The sequence below is a fragment of the Pongo pygmaeus genome, chromosome 1 (assembly GCF_028885625.2).
Source record: "Pongo pygmaeus isolate AG05252 chromosome 1, NHGRI_mPonPyg2-v2.0_pri, whole genome shotgun sequence".
NCBI lineage: Eukaryota > Metazoa > Chordata > Mammalia > Primates > Hominidae > Pongo > Pongo pygmaeus.
Window position 1 is genome coordinate 53,470,967 of NC_072373.2, and position 21,962 is coordinate 53,492,928.

The following is a 21,962-nucleotide window of genomic DNA, read 5'->3' on the forward strand; positions in this document are numbered from 1 at the left end:
ACTCTTTCCCTCCAAGCTTCTTGAATTTTGAAATAATATCTACCACTTATTGCATTTTCTCAGAAATATGGAAGCATAGAACAATAATGACAATTTACCCACATTCATGTTTTGACTATTATTCCATTTGAAATGCATATATATGTGCAGATATATGTATTACTGTTTATATACATATCATCTAAGGGTAAGTGTGTGTGTGTTTTTAATCACTCTCCATTCTTCAACTGAGGAACTATTTGTATCACATAGAGAAAGATAAACGAATAATTTTTTATATTGTTAAAGTGGCCCTTAAAATTTTTATTGTGAGTTCCTTATTACTTCTTTTACCAGGTATTTCTTTTCTGCTTCCCCAAACCTCCACTGAGTAAATTTTTAAGTAAATATCTGTCTTGAAGTAACTCTTCTTAAATGGATAAATGAGGTCAGGTGTCTTTTATATGGCTTCATACAATTGTGTACCTTATGTTTATACATTTACCATAATTATAATTTTCTATTTATTTGTGATAATTTAATTAAAATCTTAGTTTCTTACCAATATGACATTTGTGAAGGTAAGGGCAATATCTACTTTTGCCCACTTTTTTATCTCTTTGTGCTCAAGATAATATCTGGAATATATTAATAAATATTTTTAAGTGAAATAATTAGTGCTAATTCCCATTTCATTTTTCTTTTCTCTCTGAAACTGTATATAATAAACATTTTTTCCATGGAGTTAAATATATTGAACTTAAATTGCACATGTAAATATTGTGATATTTTCAATAATACAGAGCTCTTTTTTTATTCATACTCATTTTAGATAATATTTTTGCATTACATTTTATTCTGGCTTTACCTTTCCAAGAAAGATATTTAATTCTGTAGCATATATTGTTAGTCTGCAGATGACACTTAATTTTATGAGGCTAACTTGCAACCTTCACAACCTAACAAGCCCTTTCTGTGTTCACTATCAGAAAAGTTTCAGAAAAGTTTATTAGTTAGGTATTATACATAAAGGTCTCAAATATCTCTTTCCATATCCTTTAACTCAATTTTCTTTCATGTTATGTTTAATAGTATTAGGTATGGTATCAGTAGCATTATATGTTAAACTACTTTGAGTTTTAAGAATGTGATGTTTTAGCCTAACAGGGATATATCGATTTAGTTTTGAATTTGTGTGGCCACTTTTTACTTTTTCCTGAGTGTCATCAAGAAAATTGCTTGCTGTCTCTGTTTCCTCATTTTTTATGTGAAATTAATAAAGATCACTAGTTAATGTGGGGATACATAAATTGGAAATAATTAAAATATATGTATTTTTGTCTGTGTGTGTGCATCCTGGTGGATAATATACCTTTAGAAATGGTAAGAATAATAGGTGCTAGTACAGCTTTAAATAAGGCATTAATAACATTGATAGTAATGTAGTCATGACATTTTAAAAGGAGAATGTCAGATCAGTAGTGAATAGAATAATATTTGTAAGACCTACTATTCCTTCACCTAACACACACACACACACACACACACACACACACACACGTTTAGAACTAAAGCCACTGAAGAATAACAGTACTTTCAGCATAGAAGTATAGCCATCCTCACCTGGTTGCTTAAGTAAGGTGTCCTGTAAAGGGTTACATTGTTAATATTTGAATTCAGTTTTCCAGAAGAGCTATTTTCTCCATTTAGTAGACTTAAATACATATGCACCAATTCATAGCTATGGTGGGTGCTTAAGATTTAAAATGCAAAATATTTATTATTTAGATGTTCTTGCTTGCAATTAAATGGACAGAAGAGAGGCAGAATCCATATTCCCATCTCTTTGGCTCTTTCTGCTGGTAAGCAGAGTTGTGAAAATTTAAGTTTTATATGTAGCAGTATTCCCTTGTTCATCCTCTGGCCTTGGTTTGTTGGCTATGCAGTGCCAGTGGCATATTCATGTATGTTCTTTATTTCCTGGATTGAAGATATCATTTTGCCTATGAAGGCATCTATGAACTGATGCCTTCAATGGCCTCGGAGGTATCTCTGGTAGGCCAGTTTTGCATGATCATGGGATTCATTCTAAGGTAACTTCAGCATTTCCAACAATTTGGTAACACCCAGTTCTCCGTATCATTTTTTTTTCTTAGAATACTTCGATTAGTTTGTGTTCTGCCTTGGATTGATTTTTGCTGCTGTGAGTCTCATGAGGAACTCCATTACTTACTAGCTTTCTTTCCTCTTACCTTTACTCTTATGTATTAACAGATTAAGGGCAGTGGTTCTTAGAAAAGTCATATATTATTTGCCACCTCCCAAAGTTATACACAAAATTCAATTTATAAAACTTGCAGGCTAATTGCAATGTTGTCATTTTTATTTACTCTTCTTACCTAGTAGCAATAAAGAATTCAGGGCAAAATGTAAGTGTTTAAAAAAGAGTTTATAATAGTTTTTATTAAATATTTTGAAAACAAGATTTACTCTGCAAGTCACTTCATCGTATTTATAATCTACATTGCTGGTCCTCAATCATAATATTATGACATGTATAACAAATTACTTTTAACTAATGATAAGGTGCTTAGTACTTTGACTGTGTAGCTTTGCAAAATTAGAGAGGTTTCAAAGTTATTCTCTCATTGATGTCACTCTTGCTCATTTTATTGAAGCATTATTTTTTAAATAGTGGTGGAAGTGGAAGGCATGTGTCTTGAACACTACTAATTATGCATTATGGGCCAGCTAACTACTCTGTGACAGAGCTCTTTGGGAACATTAAAAATGGTAATTACAAGTTAGTTTAGTACTGATATTGCCATGGCTGTAGGTTGGATTTATGCACAGTATACATTTTTAGATTCAAGAAATATTTATTGAGCTTCTACTCTGCAGGGTAGTGATGGTGCAATGATGAAACGGACAAAGACCTGGCCTCAAAGAAATTTTTAGCATGGATGATGGACATCAACCAGCCAAATATACAACTTGTTATATATTAATACCTGTTACAGTTATTAGCAGTTATTTGAAATTACTAGTAATTAATTAATTGTTTAATCATATGATTGGGAAGTTGAAAGTCTCAAAGGTTAGGAAACATTTTCCTTATCATGGGCCATTTAAACCGAGGTTTTAAGGAAGGAGTAGAAAGATGATATTGAATGAAGGAGAGGGGAGCTTTGTCCAAGCATAGGGAATAATATATGCTGTATGTAAATTCATACTGGAAAGAAATGAGGCAACTCTAACAACAAAAAGAGGACCTCTAGCAGTTTTATAAAGATCACAGGGGCAGATTAAAAGAATTCAGTTATAAAAGCAACGTGGAGCTATTGGAGGTTTCAAGGAGAAGAATGATATATTAGTTTAGGATTTTAGAAAGATACTTAGGATGGAAAATTGATTCGCGGAAATTTGTGGGAAGGCTAATTATGACGCCATTTTCTTGATTCAAGCAAAAGGTGATAGTAAGCTGGATGAGGGTATTGGTAGTGGTGTATCAGCTGAAAGATGACAGAGAAGTGTTATATAGATATTATTCAAAGTCATATTACTCTAAACAGTATCAAAGAAAAAGCATCAGTTTTAATCTCTAATGTAACCAAATCATGTTTTTTCAGACTATTGTCCTGTACATTAAATCAAAACAAATGAAAAACTGAATTATTTGTGTTGTGATATGGTTCAGCTTAGAGCTAAGATAAGAATTTTCAAATTTATTTCATTTGAGAATAAAAATATTGTTTAAACAAAAATAACAAAAATAAAGGTAGGTGGCATAATCACTAATCCTTTTTAACTAAGCAATAATATGACTCTTGTTTGTGTAATGTGTAGGGAGAAGGAAAACCCCACTGGGTTTTCTGATTTATTGGAACTCTTTTGAAATTCAACAAGAAAGATTAAGATTGTTGAAAGCCTAAGGTGTCTAGAGAGTTTGTGTAGTCTAGCATGGAGGCTTTGCTTGTCAGATGTCTCAACTACAGTGAAAGGTAACACTAGCATGACAGAAATGGTACTTGTTGAACATGTTTATAATGCCCCTGGGATGAGATGTCTAATGCAAACATAGCCACACAATTCCCTTCCTGAGTTATTTGTTTCTAACATCAGCATTTTCAGGAAACTAGACAGTTTTTCAATGTAATATTTCTTAAAGTTCCAATTAACCACATAATTAATGAAAAGTATTGAGAATATGTTTTAGCACTTTCAACTTACAAAAATCAATGTGGTGTGTTTGCTTATAGACTGTGTTTTCTTTTTATTTAATAGCAGCTAACAACTTACATATTGTCACATTAAAATTGTTGATATCTTTACTGGAGACATTCTCACTGTTTATCACAGTCCCTATATTTATAACATATTGCAAGAAGGCTGTTAGAGCTTATAAATACGTTGATTGTAGTCCTCCTTATGTAGAGATTTTGATATAGATTACTAAAAGGAGTATATAGTAGTGTGTGATCTGATGTGTGATCACCATAACAACAATAAACAAAAAAGCAAAACATAAGAAGTTGAAGCAAAAAGCTGAGCTCTTAAGAAATTTTAATTCTATCAAGATTTAAAAAGCAAACACTGATTTTTAGAGTCACAGTTCAGAAAATTAGAGAGATGATGAAATGAAAAGCTCTTTGAGCAATGTTATAATTTGCTGCTCTTCCTATTTTTTTAAGCCATGCCTAGCAGTAGACTGGCGGTTTTCTTTGAAGAGATTGATCTAGAATGCCTCTGGATTCAGGAAAATGGGCACATTTTAAGATGAGGGTGAAGTGCTGGAATGAATGAGGATGTAGAGCAACAGAAACTCTCATTCCTTGCTGGTGGGAAAGCAAAATGGCACAGCCACTTTGGGAGACAGTTTGGCAGTTTCTCACACAACTAAATATAACTTTACCATATGATCATCCTCCTTGGTATTTACCTAAAGGAATTGAAAATTCCTTTATAAATGGATGTTTATAGTAGCTTTATTCATAATTGCCAAAACTTGACAGAAAAACTGGTACCTTCAGATAGTGGAATATCATTCAGTATTAAAAAGAAAGGAGCTATCAAGCCATGAAAAGACATGTGGGAACCTTAACTGCATATTACTAAGTGAAAGAAGCCAATCTGAAAGAACTACAAATATCAGGAGTTTGGGGAGAGAAAGATGATTTTTAGGGCAGTGAAGCTACTCCGTATGGTACTTTAACAGCGCACACAGGTTCATTATATATTTATCCAAATCCATAGAATGTGCAACCCCAGAATGAACCCTAATGTAAACCACTGACTTTGAACGATAATGATGTATCAATGTAGGTTTATCTATTCTACCAAATGTATCCTCTGGCGGAGGATGTTGATCCTATGCACATACGGTGGTAGAGGGTATGCGAGGAAGTCTCTGTTGCTTCCTTCAATTTTTCTATAAACCTAAAACTTCTCCAAAAAATAAAGCCTATTAAAAAAACAACAACAGAAGGAAGAAATGAAATGTATACTGCTGGTTGAAATATAGTTCATTATAAAATAATAAAGAAAATGCCAGTGAATCAACAAATTTTACACAGAAGTACACTGACATTTCCTGAATACAATTTATAAATTCATTATTTAAATATACATAGTTTATTCCACTATATATTTAGTCATTTTTAATAAATTTGTTTTTAAATTTTATAATATAAGCTCTTAGTTTCATTACTGAGTCAAATACTTAGAGGAGAGTTAGCTAAATTGGACAAATCTACTTGAAAACAGTAGATAGATATTTTATATCCCAAATGAAAATTGGAAAAACAGAAGCACTCATAAAATGGTCATTGAGTAGTGTGCATTTTTTTGAGCGTCCTGTCATTTGCATGCTGTGTTTATATTGCTCATGCTATTTTTCTTTTTTGTTTAAGGAAACTAAACTACTATGACTAAAGATATAGTTCTTTCTCAGTTAATGTACCCTGGTGAGGTCTTCTGAAATATGCCTACTATAGGTCTCTGTCATTGCTCATGTTTCCTTTTTTTAGTTGGCTATATTTTATACACCTCTGACTTTCCACTTAAAGAGAACTACTTATAGATTCAGTGCTACAGAAATCTTCCCCTCTTTATGGCTTTAGTACTCTAGTTATCAAATTTCTTTAATAGTTAATACACAGAAGTAGGTACACATAAAAAATGAAACTTACACAAAAGCAGATAATTATTTATATATAATTTATCAATTGTGATGCAAATATCTAGAGTACTATTACAAATAAAATATTGTGTTGTAGGCCGGGCATGGTGGCTCACTCCTGTAATCCCAGCACTTGGGAGGTCGAGGTGGGTGGATCACAAGGTCAAGAGATTGAGACCTTCCTGACCAACATGGTGAAACCCTGTCTCTACTAAAAATACAAAAATTAGCTGGGCATGGTGGTGTGTGCCTGTAGTCCCAGCTACTCGGGAGGCTGAGGCAGGAGAATCACTTGAACTGGGAGGTGGATGTTGCAGTAGCCAAGATCACACAATTGCACTCCAGCCTGATGACAGAGTGAGACTCTGTCTCAAAAAAAAAAAAAAAAAAAAAGAAAAAGAAAAAAAAGAAAAAAAAATTGTCTTGTAAACTACATTGAAAATAGAAGCTCTTATTTGGAAATGTCATGGGAATTCTATATTTAATATATTTTCTAATATTTTCCACTTTATTTTAATTATGTAATAGAAACGTAATGAATCTATTTTCTGCAATCCCATAAATCTTCCCAGCTCTGCTCCTGTATGGTAGCATGCCATACCAACATGATTACTTTCTATTACGCCATGAAGTGAAAGAGTTTCAGTAACACTGAACAAGGGATTGATGTATTTAGAGCCATTCTTATGTAAATCATAACTCCCAGGTGGCTTGAAAATAATGACAAGTTATTTTGACAATTAATACAAGAAACTTTTAATGTTTTTAAAAATATATTTTTAACAAATGGAAGAGACCCTTGAGAAGAATAAATTGATGAAACATTGTATCATGTACATTTTACTCGTTTAGTACTGCTATATACATTCTGCTTAGAAAACACCCATTTACAATGTCTCCATAGAGTAGTATCAAAAATATAAAATATTTAGTGATAAATATTACAAAATATTTGCAAGACCTGTATAATTAAAAGTAGAAAATATTGCTGGGAATATTAAAAAGATCTAAATAAATGGAGAGATACACTGTGTTCATAGATTATAAGAGTCAATATTGTTTAGATGCCAAAGCTCCTGATAGTAAGTGTTGTGTTTGTTTTTGTTTTTGAAACATATGGTAAGCTGGTTCTAAAATTTATATAGAGATGTAAAATTGGAGGACTTACACTATGTGAATTCAACACTTATCATAAAGCTATAGCAATCAAGGCAGACAAATAGGTCTATGGAATAGAACAAAGAGTAGAGAAACCAATCCACACGTATATGATCAACTGATTTATGGCAAAGTTACAAAGGCAATTTAGTGGAGAAAAGATAGTCTTTTCAACAAATGCAGCTGAAACAATTGCATATTCATATGCAAAAGTATTACTTTTGATCTATTACAAAGCACCAAGAGCAGAAATTAAATAAAAATGGATTGTAGAACTAAATGCAAAACTTAAGGTTATAAAATCTCTAGACAAAAACATAGGAGAAAATTTTTGTGGTTTTGAGTTAGCCAATGATTTCTTAGATGGATAATATAACCATGATCTATAAGGTAACAAATTTACAAATTTGACTTATTTAGTCAGTGTTAAGAGGATGGAAAGAGAGGCTGCAAACCAGGAAAAACTATGTGCAAATTACACATCTGCAAAGGCTTAAATGTAGAATATTTCACACAACCTCAAAACCCCATAATAATGGAACACACAAACCACTTTAAAGTGTGCAAAATATTTGAGTAGACGCTTTAAAGGAGATAAACTCATGGCTAGCAAGAATGGGGAAAGATGCTCAATATCAGTATTTATTAGGGAAAAAATTAAAATCATAATGAGATACCACTACAAACCTATCAGAATGGCTGAAATTAAACAGATTTACGTGTCACATGTTGACAAAGGTATGGATTAACTGGAAGTCCTATATTTTGGTGGTGGGACTGAAAAATGGTACCACCACTTAAAAAAGTCCAGTAGTTTCTAAAGAAGCTAAACATTTGCTTATCATATGATCCAGCAAGTATACAACCGAGTTTTTACATAAAAGATTAAAAAATAAGAATTATACATAGATATTTATAGCTGTGTCCATTATAATAGCCAAAAAATGAAAGAAAGAAAAAGCAAAAGTCCATCAAGAGGTGGATGGAAAAACAAACTGTGGTACATTCATATGATGGAGTGCGTCTCAGCCATATAAAGGAACGGTCTATCGACATGAACAGAAACGTAGATGAATTTCAAAATAGTTGTATAAAGTAAAAAATGCTACATTTTATAAAGGAAAAATTGTGTGATTCATTTCTATAAAATTCTAAATAATGCAAATTTACCTTTAGTGACAGAAAACAGTTCAGTAGTTGCTTGGGAATGGAAGGCAATGACGAGGGGTAGAAGGAAGGGTTTACGAAGGAACAGAAGGAAAATTTTGGTGGGGGCTGATGATGCATACATTCATTATCTTGATTGTGGTGTCAAAATTCATCAAAATTGTATGCCTTAAACACATACAATTTATTAGATGTCAATTATACCTCAATAAAGGTCTTCAATTTTTATAAAATCACCATGTTGCTAATGACTTCCATATTAGGAAGCACAGCTCTAGAAGTTTGTTATTCCTTTCAAATCTTCCTCTCATCATCCTACTATAGAATTTTTTATGTCTATCTTTAATGCAAACAAAATTTTACAGTGTCAACTTTGTTATTTTCTCTGCCTTGAGAAATGCTTTATTATACAACCAGACTTCCTAAAATAATGCTCCTAGCTTGTTATTCCAAGCAAAACGTATCCTTTTCTATATAGATTCTTTTTTATACAGCTGAAAACATAGCTGAGAAGAGCCTTAATAATATTGGAATATAGTATATTCATTTTATAGATGGGGAAATTGAGGTTTGGAAAGACTGACTTATCTATGTTATTGACAAAAATGATACTATTGCTGGAATCCACTTCTCTGTATTCTTTGTTCAAGTTTTATTTTAGATTTTGTTTTTTTCACTAAACCACACAGATTCCATACGTCCTCTTCTTGAAGCCCTCCAACACCTCTTGGAGATGGATATTTCCTACTTACCCAACCTTATCCTTGCTCTCAAATATTTAACTCTATTATGTGTGTTATAAATATCATTGTCCTCCCTAGTTCCAACATGGTTGTCACTGATTTTACATTATGGACACCCATTGCCTTTGTATGTTGTGTCCTTTCTCCATACTTTATTGTATTTTCTGCCCATCTGCTTAGTTGTCTTCATTTGCAATTGTCTTAGTGTAAGTCAGTGTCAAATACTACTTTCCCAAAATAACTTGTCTCCTCTTCTTCCATAATACAAGTATTGTAGTCAAGTACTTGAATACTTAGATATACCCGATTATCCACCTCTTTCTCCGTTAAATGTAAACCCATGATTAAGTTCTCCCTTAGTCCATTTAGGCTGCTATAACAAAATACCATAAACTGGGTAGCTTATAAACAACATGTATATATTTCTCACAGTTATGGAGGCTGGGAAGTATAAGATTAATGTTTTGGCAGATTCAGTGTCTGGTGAGGGTGCCGATCCTTACAGAGAGTGTCTTCTTACTGTTTCCTTACATGGTGGAAGGGGCTAGTTGGCTCTCTGCAGTCTCTTTTATAAGGACACAAATCCCAGTCATTGGGGCTCTTTTTCGTAATTCAGTTATCTTTGAAAAAGCCCCATCTCCTAATAATATCATTTAAAGGTTAGAATTTGAACATATGGATTTGGAAGGGAGACACAGACTTTCAAACCATAGTAAGTCCTCACCCATGGAATTGGTGTAAGTGTCCCGCTTCCTCGATAAAGACTTCAAATGATAACAGGCTTTTCCAAACTCTTTTCTTTTAAGGGGGAATATGCATATATCAGCCTATCTTTGTCCTTGACAATGATAATACTCAAGGAAATGGGAAAGTTAAAATCTGTGAAGTATTCCTATTTCTGAAAAACCACATGAACTATAATTCACTTGGCCGGGCGCGGTGGCTCACGCCTGTAATCCCAGCGCTTTGGGAGGCCGAGGCGGGCATATCACGAGGTCAGGAAATCGAGACCATCCTGGCTAATATGGTGAAACCCCGTCTCTAGTAAAAATACAAAAAAAAAAAAAAAAAAAAAAAATTAGCCGGGCGCAGTGGTGGGCGCCTGTAGTCCCAGCTACTCACAAGGCTGAGGCAGGAGAATGGCGTGAACCCGGGAGGCGGAGCTTGCAGTGAGCCGAGATCGCGCCACTGCACTCCAGCCTGGGCGACAGACTCCGTCTCAAAAAGAAAAAGAAAAACAAATACAATTCACTTGCTTAAAGTGCTGTGAGAATAACAAACTGCTTCTTCCCCACCTCCAATAAGGTACTGCATTAATGGCTATTTGCCTTATACTGCTTTACTTTATCCAATTAATACAAGGCCAGAAGTCTTTCACCTTGTGAACTCAGCTTCATTCCCTGCCGGGACCAATCATTAATGGGCCTAAGAGTATAGTAATGGCCCCATTTTCTCTAGTATCTACAACTGGAAATCAGGTTTATTGCCCTAAACTTGAGGAGGGTCCTCAGCTTAACTATGCCAATAAACTGTGTGCCTACTAAGATTCCACCTTTTGCAAAGTAGTGGGGTTTAGAGATTTGCATTAGAATTTCTTAAAATCTTCCTTCTAGATGTGAGCTATTAGGTCAATTATTTAACTTCCCTATTGTATTGTCCTATAAAACAAAAGAATACCTACATAGATAAAATATGAGAACGTAATAGAATTTTAGAAAAAAATGTTAAATTTACTTTTCCTGTTGTCTTAGAGTTTTGATTGATGTCCCTGTATAGATGATAATGGATGTTAAACAGCCACACATTCAAAAGAGTGATGCTGGTGCATCCTGGTAAGACTCTAAAAAGTGGCCAAAAATACGTTCTAGACTCTCCATTCCAACCCCTAATTCCAGCCTATGTATAGGAGAAAGCTGGAGGGCCATGAAAGGGCCTGATCAAAATCAGGAGTTCTTTGAAAACAAATATTTGTGTAACAGAGAATATGATGGTGTTTTCCTACCCGCAGCCATTGGAGAGGGGAAAAGGATGGTAATCCCCACATGCCAAACCCAGGACCATGGCAGGATTGGTGCCATTATAGAATCCCAGGACAGTGAGAGAGATTTAATAGTGTTGATATGTATTCCTCAGATTTTGGAAGTAAAAGTCTGGTGTCTGACTTGTGCAAAAGAATCAAAATCTAGAAGATAACGGGAGGTCTGCTGACAGCCTAGGAGTGAGGAATGAGTGCAGGGAGAGTGAAGCCGTGGTCAACTACAATAAACTCAAGCTGTGTTAGATCCATCTTGAAAACACCTGACCAAGATGCGTGCCTGAAAGGTCATGTGTGAGGGCAAACTGCTTGTTTTATGAACACAGTGTTTCATTTTTTTTCCTTGATGGCTGTTTATAGATAATTTTTTCCCTTTTATAACAATGAAATAGAATAGAGATCACTTATAGGTTTCTGTACAACATCGTTTAGGTTAATATTCAACTTGCAAATTGAAGGTAAGGTGTTGAATCAGAAAAATACTTGATCACAAAAATAAAATAATGATACCAAATTTCTATGTCTGACATGATGCTGATTCCTTATATAAAAAGGGAATTCATATTTGACTTTCAATGACCATCACATAGTAGTGTAAATCCTTTAACAGAAACAGACTTTGTAAGTTTCACTTAATACTTATTTTATCTTTGCTTTAAAAATTAGTCAGTTACTATTTTTCTACTCTTAATGTTTTTGATAAATGGCAAAAATGAGTCAGTTTTTACAAGATAAATAGTTGTTATTTCAAAAAGAAAAGGAACTTGAAGTTAGGAATAATTTTGTGATGCTTTTCATATCATTCACAGTAGAATCATTGAGGAAGGTTCAATAAGAAAGAGCTTGTTGATTCAATGGTCTGTGGAATTTCATCAGCCTTTCATCTCCTATTGATGTTAATATCGTGCCAAGATGATTCACATAAGAAGCCATGCGCATGATTTTGTCTCTAATTTTGGTTCTGAGCCAAGTAATAAAACATTGTGAATCCAATCTTATCACTACCATAATGGTAAATATTAGCTGTGAAATAAAAAAAAATTAATCTCATTAGTTTTAGAGATCATGATCTGCAGTATAAAAATATTGCTTTAATTAATCAAATTGTATTTCAGACAATGTGAAAATACTTTCATTTCAACTGCATGAAGATTACATAGAAGAAAATACAGATGAAGTTCTTTATTGTTTCTCATTCATAGAATTTATTTCCACTAAGTTTTTTAAAAAATGGGTATGTATTAGGCATGTATATTTATGGGGTTTATGAGGTATTTCAATACAAGCATAAGTTACTATTTTTTAAGAAGTGAAAGAGGAGAAAAATTAACACTAAAAGTGTTCCTGATAGTTTTCACAAATACTTTTTTCAAGACTCATGATAATTTTACAAGCAAGTCTTTATTATCTCTGTTTTTATAGGCAAAAAATCTAAGTGTCATAGGTTAAATGATTTGGCCAAATCAAAAAGGTAGTGGTTTAGCAGGACTAAACATCTTTTCCAGATTCTAAATAGTGTGTATGATTTTCCCATAAATATTATGTATTCTTGAAGCTAAAGAAATTGTGGAGACAAAAGTGGCTCCACCTTGATCTGCCCTGTTGATTTCTGATTAGCTCTAGTCCCATGAAAGCCTCCTGATTATTTTTTTATTATACTTTAAGTTTTAGGGTACATGTGCACATTGTGCAGGTTTGTTACATATGTACACATGTGCCATGTTGGTGTGCTGCACCCATTAACTCATCATTTAACATTAGGTATATCTCCTAATGCTATCCCTCCCCACTCCCCCCACCCCACAACAGGCCCTGGTGTGTGATGTTCCCCTTCCTGTGTCCATGTGTTCTCATTGTTCAATTCCCACCTATGAGTGAGAACATGCGGTGTTTGGTTTTTTGTCTTTGCGATAGTTTGCTGAGAATGGTGGTTTCCAGCTTCATCCATGTCCCTACAAAGGACATGAACTCATCCTTTTTTATGGCTGCATAGTATTCCATGGTGTATACGTGCCACATTTTCTTAATCCAGTCTATCATTGTTGGACATTGGGATTGGTTCCAAGTCTTTGCTATTGTGAATAGTGCTGCAATAAACATACGTGTGCATGTGTCTTTATAACAGCATGATTTATAATCCTCTGGGTATATACCCAGTAATGGGATGGCTGGGTCAAATGGTATTTCTAGTTCTAGATCCCTGAGGAATCACCACAGTGACTTCCACAATGGTTGAACTAGTTAACAGTCCCACCAACAGTGTAAAACTGTTCCTATTTCTCCACATCCTCTCTAGCACCTGTTGTTTCCTGACTTTTTAATGATTGCCATTCTAACTGGTGTGAGATGGTATCTCATTGTGGTTTTGATTTGCATTTCTCTGATGGCCAGTGATGCTGAACATTTTTTCATGTGTTTTTTCACTGCATAAATGTCTTCTTTAGAGAAGTGTCTGTTCATATCCTTCACCCACTTTTTGATGGGGTTGTTTGATTTTTCTTGTAAATTTGTTTGAGTTCTTTGTAGATTTTGGATATTAGCCCTTTGTCAGATGAGTAGATTGCAAAAATTTTCTCCCATTCTGTAGGTTGCCTGTTCACTCCGATGGTAGTTTCTTTTGCTGTGCAGAAGCTCTTTAGTTTAACTAGATCCCATTTGTCAATTTTGGCTTTTGTTGCCATTGCTTTTGGTGTTTTAGACATGAAGTCCTTGGCCATGCATATGTCCTGGATGGTATTGCCTAGGTTTTGTTACGTTATTTTTTGTCCTTACAGTTCTTAAACTTTAAAAACTTCAGTGTAAGAAATGTCAGTGTTGATGTTATTGCACAAATTATAGGCCATGATGTACATAGTATTCTTACCAGTTCTGGAGGGTTGTCTGTAATTGTTTGCTGAAGCACTATACCTTTTCCTTATGGAATATAAGTGTATGGAATAAGCATAGGGAATATATTTCCTATGGAATGTAAGTCTGGGAGGTGATAGTGTAGAGATCTACCTGCCTTGTTGCCTCCCAAGGCCACACTTCTGTCTCTAAATTCCACCATTAAAATACTTTTTACTGGCAAACTGCGTGTTTCTGCCTCATTCTTTGGTTTCTAGGCTCCTGTGGTGTTTGGGGGCCGCTTTGCACATGTGACCCTTTCACAGAACGGAGATATATATCGGAATAAAGCTATAATCATAATTTAGGACTAATCAATATCTCTACAGGCAAAAGAAAGTGGAACTTCAACTGTTCCTTAGGACAATATGGACTGGTGTTTTTGAAGAAGCAAAGTGGAAATGATTAGACAGCAGGGACTCTTTGCAGAAAAACATGAGAAGCAAAGAAAAATTTCTCAGAAAAGGAGATTTGAAGCACAATTGTCATCAGTTCATAGAAGAATTTTGAAGGTAAATAGCTTAACGTTTGTCACCTGACCCCTTCCCCAGAGTTCCAACCACATATCACTGATATCCAGAGAAGTGATAAATTAGTTTTTACTCACCAGTGTCTTACATATTCCATACCTTTCAGTCCACTAAGAGCAAGTGTATCTTATATGCTGCTTTTATTTTTAATATATGGAGATCATGATCTTACTGCTTGGCAGCATAATGCATTTTGATATGCAGCATAGGGAACAATTGTCATTTTGGCTGTCTATTATTATCTCATGTACAATTTGCTATGTAACATCGCTCAATGCCTTGTATGGCACTGCAACCTTCTATGTAACTTTTGATCTTTTAATTTGAATTTCAGATTATTATTATTTTTACTCAGATGTATTGTGGTTCTTAACATTTTCCTCAGTAGAATAGTATTTTATCATTTTCCCTTAACTATTTCTTAGTTCTCTATCTTGTTGGTGCCAAGTATTTGAAATGCAGAATAAGTCCATAATTAAACTCTGTGTGCCCAGAAGTGAAGGATCAGGGCAATTACTTTAATACATTCAAATCTAATGCAAATTTCAGTAATTAGCCATGTGTATTTGTTTATCTAAGCATATATAAACATAGAAAAGGTACAATAAAATTTATTATTTTAATCTTATGGGACAACCATCGAATATGTGGTCTGTCATTTATCAAAAGTCCTTATGCGGCACATAACTGTCACAGGAAAAGAGACGAAGAGTTGTAAGGGTGTCTTAGTCAGCTCTAGCTGCTATAAAAAAAAAAATCCATGCACTGCTTATAAGCAACAGAAATCTATCTCTCACAGTTCTGAAGGTTACGAAGTCTGAGATCAGGATGCTGGTATTGCCGGGTTCTGGTGAGGTCCTCTTCCAGGTTGCCAACTGACAACTTCTCACAGTGTCCTCATGTGGCAAAAGGGGCAAGAGAGCTCTCTGACTTCTCTTTATAAGGACACTAATCCTGTCTGTGAAGGTTCTGGCCTTCTAACATAATCATCTACTGTAGGTGCCATTTCCCAATACCATCACAGTAGGGGTTAACATTTCAACATGTAAATTTTAGAGAGGTCACAAACATTTAGTATATAGCAAGGGGTGTATATTTTTGGCAAGGGTTACTTTTATTATTATCCCAGGGATTAGTAAGAGCTATAATGTTATTGCTTTAATCCTTTAGTATTTGTTGGTATTGTCTATGAATTACAGCATTTTGATTGATTGTAGCAAGTGTGAGCATTTTTATTGTAATATTGGGTGAACACAATTTCTGGACATTCCATAAATGAGACTTGATAGATAATGATTCATTGTTCTGTTTGTTTGATAGCACTAGTTAATAAAGTGTGTTTTATTTTGTTGGTTTGAAGTAAACATTGGCTGATAGGACTTAGAAGGTGTCATTGAGTCACAAGTGATATCCAAGAGTCTGGTTTAGCTGGAATGAGTGTTGCTAGTGGTGGTAGAATAGGAGGAGGAATGCTAGCCTAAGTGTTGATGTTTGTGGTGATGTTACTAAGACTGATCTACCCAAATAGTCAACAGTATGGTTCCAATGTCCCCAGACTGACTCATGTTATTTTCCTCCCCTTGGTGTACACATTGCATGCTGTTTTCAGCCATATCTTGTCAGTGGTAGGGTGTAAATTACCAAGACTAACATGATTCTCCAGTGGATGTGTAGTTACCACTAGCAAAGGTAAAAACTTTTCAGATAAGGAGGAAGAATGACATAGTAGAGGTTAAAGATGGAGGTCATATTCAGCAAGAAGCAAGAGATCTGATTTTACGCTTGGTATCGACCAAATGGCATTACCTGGTCTGGGGCGGTGGGGCAATTACTTCTACATCATGTTGAATTTCTACATATTGAATTTTCTACAACAGACAAGAAAAAGATGAAATTACCCAGCGATATTCCTTTGTTGTCGGCAGTAATGCCAGGGCTTCCATGCTAATTGGTTTGCATCTTTCTGTGCAAACTAGCAATTGTGGTTGTGTCTACTGTGGGTGTATATACCAGCAGAGGTCTCAGTGTCTCTACAGGTGGTTTCCTCATTGGCAGTGAATTTAAATATGATGTACTTATGCCATAAAAGGGTGAACTTAATATTACTTGGACTATGGGGAGTATTTTTAACCTCTTGGAGGGCCATTGTCATCCAAGTTCTCTGAATAGGCCCTGTTTTAAGGCTCATATTTCTTTTTATGATACATGTTCCTATAAAATAATAGAGTAAGTGAAAATACCAAGCAATATTAATGTATAATGTTGACTGTTCAAATAACCAGGAGCACCTGCAAGGCTTCTCCCATGCTTATGGCTTATGGCATTTACTAATGGCAGTTGGCAGGCAACTCAAGCACCAATATATACCAGTCTGAACAAGGAAGGACATGCAATTGCCCACCACACCAAACCTGCACATAGTCGTTGACCTAGAAACATGTACTATGGCAAATTTAACCACATGCTGGGGTTGCTTCTGCCAGCCTGATTTTATGTAACACAGAATAATACTCTCCCCTGTCCAGGTTCCCCTGCAAACCTCATTTATCATAATGAGCCTATTCCAATAACTGTCCACATCCAACAATAATATAGAGACTGATATCATGCAGATATCTGGACAATAATAAATTGAGCCCATAACCAATTTAGTAGACTCGAGTGCTCATATCATACATGCTTATTTTACCCTAACCTTTATCAACACTGTCTGCAATTGCACCAAACTACAAAAACTTGCCTTCATAGAGACACAGAATAGAAGAAGTATTGTGGGCCTGTAAGGGAACCAAATGGCTTTTCCTCCTCAGACCCTGGACGATATTTCCTGCACTTTGATTTGGATCAAAATTCCAGTAGATTTTTACTCAGCAGTGGAAGCCCACCACGCCCCCTCCTTCCAAAGTTCTTGCCTCTATAAACCACACTAGCCACAACTCTCCAATGCTGCAAATGAGTTTTCCTAATAGTCTTTAAAGTGCTAACCACTTTAGGATCACATATTTCTGGGACAGTAAGAATAGTGTATGTACAACATACCAAACACAATTAAAGAAACACAGTTATCCATGTCTAAGGAGTTAGCCACACAAATTAAACAAATGGCCCAAGGACTAAAACACTTGTTTGAATCTTACCATACATTAGTGGCCGTTATGTTAGATAATTCCATAGTCCTATATTTTTTATTTGCTACCAAACAAGGGGTCTGTACTCCAGTTAAACATCTTGTGGTATGTGGATAGGTAGGAACATGGAGCAAAGGGGCCATAATAGCACTGGACTGCCCAAACAGATTGAGCAAATTAAAGTCTTTTCTGGGCGGCTGTTTGCTTTGCTTTTCCTTAGTACATGGTCAGACAAGCTGCAAATGCCCTCTGAAATCCTAATTCACATCCTTTTAAGAGTCTGAGTCTTAAAGATATTTCATCACTGGCTCTAAATGCAAGTATTAGATTGTAAAACAATACGAGACCAAGGAATGGATTGTTATATACATGAGATAAGGATACCCTCTGTGTTATTGACCCTCTGTTATTTACTTCTTTGTGGCAAGCTGGGGCCAATTAGCTCAGAAGGCCTCCAGCATCAAACCCAAAATTGTACACAGTGGTTTTACACATAGCTCCAAAAAGCAGATTATAAAAAGCAACTTAGGCTATCTTCTATGTATACCATACAAAACTGCATTTAACATCCACTAGCCATTGATAAAATAAACCCTGTAGCTAAGAAGGAGCCCCAGCTGCTGCTGCCCTTTGGTGCTCTCTGACCCAGAGACCCGCTGCTGTGTTGCTGCCTGATGTCACCTAGACACACAATCCGCCTAACTCGTACCCTATCCCATGTGAGTTCCTTTGCCTTCTTCTCCTTCTGTGTGTCATAGCCTCTGGATGGTCGTATGCTATGATGGTCTTCCCATGCATGCAAACCTGTCAAATTCTTACCTAAATAAACCTCATTGTGTGTTCCTGCCACATGGTGATTATATCTTTTTCCCTGATCAGGCTCCAAGTCCCTTAAACTCACTATACTGAGGCCATAGGGAAATAGAAAAAGAGATCTGCAAATCATTAATTGTATTTTTTTTATTACAAAGTGCTCAGTTATATATGCAAAGTGTTTTAACCCAAAAATCCGGAAGGGAGAACTTAGTCTGCAAGATCTGGGCAACTCAAAGCCAGATTATTTATCTGAATTCCTTCCAAAGGCTCAAGACTACTAGGAAATGGTCTTAAGCCTTTGGAAGGAATTCAAATAAATAATCAGGTTAATTGAAACTTATCATGTCCAATATTATTATCCTTCTTAATCAAAGCAAATTACAATTAGAATGCTTTAACTTGAGAAATAAGGTCCAAATTGGTGTAAATCTGTAGCTAAAATAGTTAACAAGAGAGAATTAAAATGTTACTTTTCTATTTACTTGAATTCCAGGTCCCTATAGCCATATTTAATTCCATTCTGACCATATTGTTGAATAGATTGAAAACAGCTGAAGGGCACTTATGCTTTTGACCAAGATGGATTAACAAGGATCAGATTTACCCTCCTACAGGAATACATAAAAACTAACCAAATATATAAAATGGTGATCTTAGAGAGTTACTATCAGGAATAGATAACAGTGATTCCTGAAAGATGATAAATAATAAGGCAAGTCCTAGAATTACTCCAGTGTATTGCCTTGAGAGATTTTCCAGATCTTGGTATATATAGAGAGAACCAGATGGAGACTATGGAATCCTTAAGTTAAAGAGATGAAGCTAAGGGTTGAGTAATGACAAAGAAACTAGAACTTTTAGGACAGAGTACCATAGAGTAAAGAGATGCCCAGAAATAGAATTCTGGGGATCTATAGAGGATTGCCCTTAAATATTCCATGAGTCTTGATTAGCAATATGTAGGAGGAAACTACCCAAGGCCAGGAGAAGAACACGAAAGATTAGAAGAAGAATACCCAGCACTCATATAAAATGTGGAGTAGTGTCTGTTCCCACTAAACAAGATGGAAAATAACAAAATTGACAGGGCACTGGGTAGAGTATACAGAAAAATAATGCTTTAGCAGTGAAGAATAATTAGTCCTACAATGAAGACTGCTCCAGAACCACCTAGCAAACCTCAAACGCAAGACAAAAAAGGATAAAACTCTTTCCAAGTAGTTAACTGCACCACAAAACAAAGCTTAAGAATATTTATAGAAACACAAAAATTTCCAGCATCCATAAAAGTAAAATTTAAATGTTTGAATCCAATGAAAAAATTAGCAGGCATGCAAAGAAACAGGAAAATGTGACCTATAATGAGGAGAGGAAAAAAATTAACCAAACTATTTTCCATGCATTTAAAAAGTTAGTGGAGAGAGAAAAGATATTTTAAAAAGATTCAAATGGAACTGTTAAAGAAAAAAACTACAATGTCAAATTTGAAAAATAACTTGATAGGTTAATGACTACGTAGAAATTGAAAAAAATAATAAACTTGAAGGCATAGCAACATGAATCATCTATAATTTTACAGAGAGAGACATTAAGGAGGAGAATAAAATAAACAGCATCAGTGAGCTGTGGTACGACTTCAAGTTACCTAATAAACCTACAATTGGAGTCCCTAAAAAAGTGGAGTGCAAAAAAAATTGACAAAGTAATGGCTAAAAGCTTTCAAATTTGGTGAAAATTATATACCTGCTGATCTGAGAAGCTCAGTAAATCCCAATGAAAGACTACTATACCAAGATACAGTATAATCAAATATTTCAAAACTAGTGATGAGATATTTTTTAAAAAAAATCCAAAGGAAAGAAACATGTTATGTACAGAGGAAAAAATTAAGATTATATCAGATATTTCATTTGAAACAATGCAAACAAGAAGAGAGTAGATACAAATATTTAAAGATCTAGAGTGCTGCAGAAAAAGAAACTGTCAACCTAGAATGGTATAGCCAGTGAAAACATCCTTCAAAAAAAAAAAAAAAAGTGAGTTTAAAAAGGGAATAATAAATACAGTTTAAGGCAATGAAAAGTTGAAATAATTAATCACCAGCATACTCTCACCACCTAAATGTTAAACTATATTTTTCAGGCAGAAGAAAAAGTGATATTTGATATAAACACACATCTATGCCAGGGATTGGCAAACCATGTATCACAATCTGCCCAGTATCCTCTTTTGTGTAGCCATGAGATAGCCTGGTTTTTATACTTTTAAAGGATGATAAAGGAAAAAAAAAAGAATCTAAAACAGAGACCATATGTGACCTGTAACTCCTATTACTTAAAGAAAACTTCAAATTCACCAGCTGTACAAAGAAATGAAAGTACTGGAAATGTAAATGTGAATATGTGGAGAAAATATATATATTTTTTTATTTAAATTCATTTAAAATATAGTTGACTATTTAAATATAGATAATAGCAACAAAATTGAAAGTGAAGTGTTTGAAGTAAGTAGATGTTGTAACAATAACACACAAGTCCCAGCTGAGGATAAAAGGGAAGTCCAATATTTACTGTGCTCATACTATAAGTGAAGTAATATAACATCATTTGAAGATAAAGAGTAATAAGTTAAAGATGTATTCTATCAAAATAAAGAGTCGTAGCTAACATGTCAACAAAGAAGGTAAAATGGAATCGTAAAATTAAATAAATCCAAAAGGCAGAGAAATAGAAAATAAATAGAAAATAATTGAAAGAAATAGAATAAAGAATAGATGGGAGAATACAAAGTGTACAGCAAACTGATAGTTTTAAACCTAAAAATTTCCATACTCACATTTTATGTAAATGGTCTGAAAAGTCAAAATGTACAAATAGAAAAATTAAGGAGGAGAGTAGCATTAAAAAACAATAAACACCACCTTTAAGAAAAATACTTTAAATCTAAAGATATAAATATTTTAAAAATGTATACCAGGCTAAGTCTCTCATACTACCAAAAGAAAGCTAAAGATTCTTTTTTAAATATTAGAGTTCAGAGCAAAGAATATGGCTAGGGGTCAAGTGGTCCATCTCATAATAATAAAGGCACATATTCATCTGGAAAGCATTAAAAGGTTAGGTGTTTATGTATTTAAAAACAGTTTCAAAGTAACAGAACTTCAGAATATATAAAGTCTAATAGAATTTTAAGAAAAGATAGACAAATTAATAATGATAGCTGGAGACTTTAATACCACTTTGTATAAAAGAGTTGATAGAATAAATAGACAGAAAATCACCCCAGGTATACAGTAGTTGACTTGAAAAATATAGATGATTTGAAATTAGGTCAACCTACCTG

At 34.5% G+C, this 21,962-nt stretch overlaps 1 long non-coding RNA gene across 1 annotated transcript in view; it reads left to right on the plus strand.

The window, feature by feature from the left end:
- The window catches only part of LOC129023119 (uncharacterized), a 42,339-nt gene that overhangs the window by 12,662 nt on the left and 7,715 nt on the right, over nt 1-21,962 (plus strand). Inside the window, exons 2-3 of the long non-coding RNA XR_008496691.1 lie at nt 12,376-12,494; nt 14,476-14,658. This is a non-coding gene — a long non-coding RNA (uncharacterized LOC129023119). The remainder of the gene's footprint in view (nt 1-12,375; nt 12,495-14,475; nt 14,659-21,962) is intronic.